Below are 4,381 nucleotides of genomic sequence, written 5' to 3'. Positions count from 1 at the left end.
GTGATTATTCGTCGTCATGCGTGGACTAAATGCGTAACAAATTTAAGATCACGCATGGGTTTCTGCCAAATGCGTGTTACATCCACAATCACTTTGAAGCGGGACCGTCCCGCACGATGCGCGAAAAACGGTTGGTAATGCGTTTTGTAAGCCAGGACCCAATAGTATTTTGTTACGTTTCTTCACAGAGGGGGTTCGTCCGAATCTCTTGAACCCCCTCCCCCTCACCTGGATCCGCCACTGGGCGTTAAGTTGCAAAATAAGATGATATTCAATGATTTTAACTACTTCAGCTGACTTTTTTGCTTCCAATGTGAAGGAGGCGTAAGTTTTTTTTTGGACAGCATCCCAAACAACACCACCTCCCCCCACCACCTCACACACTCCCTAGACATGCCACTGTATAGAGACCATTCCAAATTTGATATTTATTTATATTTTACTTAAGCTCTTATTAAATCATATTTTAAATGATATTGATAAATGTCCATTAAAAAAAAATGTCCATCAGAACACCTCCTTATAATTATAGTAATATAGCCTAGGCCCACAAACAATTGCATCTTCTTGGCAAATGCGTTTCTATTCATCTCTGGTTGATAGGTAATGCCTTGAATCGGCAGAGGGGTGTAAGGTATTATATTGAATAGCTGACAAAAACATTTACAAAAACAGTGATTAATATCATATCTTCGTAAGTACTTATCCAATTTTAACGGGAAAAGCGTGAAAATGTTCAAAATCATGAAATACAACATTATTCGTAGCCCACTATATAACTTATGGCATAACATTATAAAATAAATGTGCATCAGTCAAGGATTGCTTATGTGTAGGTGTGAAAACCTAAGAGATTAATCACAAGATAAAGGCTAATCCTTTTTTTCCATTAAGCCATGGATCTCAACCTGCAATGTATACAATTTCAGCCCCTATTCTTATAGTATTATTATCTCCACCAGGAGATATATGTTTTCAGTTTTGTAAGTTTGTATGTGTGTGTGTCATATTTTGGTGTTTTCTTGTGTTTTTTTTTTTGTACGACATAAAATGACTGCACAGATACTTGATAATTGCAGGGAATGAAGAAATGATTCAATTTTGGTGACGGTCTTGTATATGGGTGTGGATGTGAGAGCCATTTAAAGGTTTTAAAGTCAACGTCCTAGACAAGATATCTCAAAACTGATATGAATGAAACTTTTGTGAAAGCTTAACCAAGTTACAGAAGAAAGTTACCAAGTTAAATAAAATAAAATAAAATAAATAAATAAAATAAGAAATTATCAAGCATTGGTCACATTCCAAATTTGGGGGTGAAACCTGAGGCTCATTTAAATGTTTAAGGTAGTGCATGTTTCTTGTGTTCGAAATATTTCAAAAAGAGCTGCACGGATCTTAAAAGTTACAGGGATTATCAGGTATGGCCCAAAGATGAGGTGAATTTTGGGCGTTATTTGGAGTAGGGTGTGCATATGAGGACCATTCAAAGGAAAAAGTCCCAATTCAGATATTTGAAAAAAATATTTAACCTACAATATTGTCGAGTGCATAAAGACCTCATTTATTTGTGCTACATAAATTCATCTATTATTATTAAATTATTACTATTTTTTTTTACCGTATTACCGTAGGCAGAATATTTAAATTAGTGCAATTGCAGTAATGGTGTACAGTGTTTTATACAGTACTAACTTTTTTTTTAAACTTACTGGGAATATCTTTCATTCATTTTTACATTTAAACATATGACGCTAAAAACCAAATCCCCATATTTCTGTTTCCAAAATATTCCATTTCAACACCAATACATTGCATGTAATTTGTTTGTCAGCTATAAGAGTAAAACCTGCCAGTAACTTTTGTCACGATTTGGCAGGTGTACAACAGATACAATAAAAGGCGTTCGAAAAGTGAAGTGATTATATTTTGGTGTCGATTATTATTATTATTATTATTATTATTATTATTATTATGATAAGTATTGAAAAGAAAGTCATATTTTTTGTTGAACCAGTAATTATGGAGAAAATCAATTCGAGTGCTAGTACTTGTTTCTCTGTTTGAGAGGCATGACAAGCTGATTTCTTAGACCAGTTGCTTCTGCGCAGTGAGAGCTGCCTGCAGAGATGCTTTGATTTGTGCAATGCTTTATATGCTCGTAGAGCTGTAATCTTGGGCTAATGTGATCATGCATAGGTACGGAGCCCCTAAAGGGACATGGTTAGTTAAAATATTTTGAGGGAACGAAATAATATTTCGAGGGAACGAAATCATTTTGAGGGAACGAAATTCCTCGAAATATTATTTCGAGGGAACGAAATATTATTTCGTTTCCTCAAAATATTATTTCGTTCCCTCAAAATAATATTTCGAGGGAATGAAATATTATTTCGTTCCCTCGAAATAATATTTCGTGTATGGTACGCCCACGGTGCCTTCAGCGTCGGCTGTTCATCAGGGGTGGCACCAGGATTTGCCCGACGTGGGGCCGAGGTCCCCGGCTGGGGGTTCCGATGCCTCCGATAAGGAATCAGATTTTCCCGATGAACGCAAAGTTGGTGTGGTCGAACTACGATTAATTACATTGTATTGTACTTTTTGTCTTTGGCCAATAAAAAATAAGAATAAGAATAAAAGGTTTAGACAGAGTCTACTAATATGTAGAAAATACATACATTTTTTGTTTCTCCCCGACGAATTGTGATTTTCTCCATGATGGAGGCCCTATAGTATTAGGGATAGGGTTAGAATATCAAATGCGCTGATTACGATGTAATTATAAGGAGGTGTTCCTGTCTCTTATACACATCTAGATGTGTATAAGAGACAGCAATAGAGGTGTCCCCTGAATAAGAGTGTCCCGAAAGGAGGGGTTCTAATGTATATTATGCTGTAGTCACCACTGAATGATACAATTGCAATCATATATATATATATATATATATATGATTGCAATTGTATCATTCAGTGGTGACTACAGCATAATATACATTAGAACCCCTCCTTTCGGGACACTCTTATTCAGGGGACACCTCTATTGAGGGAACACTTTTGTTTCTCCATTAAAAATTCGTCTAGGTTATTCTCCATTAAAAATTCGTCTAGGTTATAATGATGCCAACAAGCATTGCTATTACCATTACATACCTATCAAAGATACTCCCTTATCCATATTTAATCAAAGTGCAGAGGCAGTATTTATCTATACCTAGTACACCAAATATCATTCAAGATTTTAACGATGGTAAAAGGGTTCGTTCATGCGAATTATACAAATTATTTACCAATGCCTTGAAACTACTTTTGTACCAGGACGCTTTTGAGGTGGTTAATCCTCTTGGATCGTCATAAAATTCTTGAAGTTTACCTCAATTTAGCAAATTTTCACCAACACTCATGATCCAAAATTGATCAAATGCAGCTGGTAATTCTTTGGAAAGAAATTCATGTAAAAATGTTTGGTAATAACAAGATATTTGATAGAGTTGTGAGAGATCTTCAGAGTATTGAAAAGTTTGGGGTAGACATCCCTGCTATTAGACGGAAGGACTTCGAAGCAGGTAAAATTGACCCATCACTATATGCAAAAAGGATGCCTGAAAATTACAATGACGCTATAAGACACTTGGTAAGAAACCCTAATCTGGGTATTTTTAGAGGCATAAAATTCAATTCCATTTTTAATAATCTGAAGTGTTTTCATGTTTGTTCTCTTGGTCTCCCTCCTTGTCCTGCACATGACTTTTTCGAAGGTGTGATGCAATATCATTTGCATATTTTTTTGAAGCATTTGATTTTAGAAAAAAAATGGTTTTCAGTTAACTATCTTAACATGAGAATAAAACAATTTAAATACAAAGATTTTGAAGCCAGTGACAAACCACCAGAATTCAACATTAAATCAGATCATCTCGTTGGTCAAGCTGTTCAGAATTGGTGTTTATTAAGACTTCTTCCACTTCTTCTTGGTGAAAAAATTGAAGACAGTTCTGATGATGTTTGGCAGCTTATTCTTCTCTTGCTGGACATTGTAAATTATTCATGTTCACTATCTCGTTATCTCTCAAGTAGCTCATTTCAATGTTATAACAAAAGGTTACATGCATGGCTGGAAAACACTTTTCCCACAGCAATAACTCCGACTGAAGCATCACTTGTGTGCCATTATGCAGAGCACACACTTAATTTTTCCCCTCTTTCCCAAGTAACGACTTTGAGGTTTGAGACAAACCTCAAATGCCACAGAATTTTAAAAATGTTACGGGGATAATGAGTATCAGTGCAGAAATGTAGAAGTGAATTCTTGGGTGGATAAGCGATCCTATAGGTTGCATTCTCTAAGTGGAGATCAGTCATGCACTTGTGTAGCAGCACAGAA

This window comes from Anneissia japonica, unplaced genomic scaffold, assembly GCF_011630105.1.
Source record: "Anneissia japonica isolate Jap-2015-1 unplaced genomic scaffold, ASM1163010v1 scaffold2308_len244532_cov108, whole genome shotgun sequence".
Taxonomy (NCBI): domain Eukaryota; kingdom Metazoa; phylum Echinodermata; class Crinoidea; order Comatulida; family Comatulidae; genus Anneissia; species Anneissia japonica.
The sequence above is the reverse complement of the archived record's forward strand: the minus strand, read 5'-3'. Positions refer to the sequence as shown.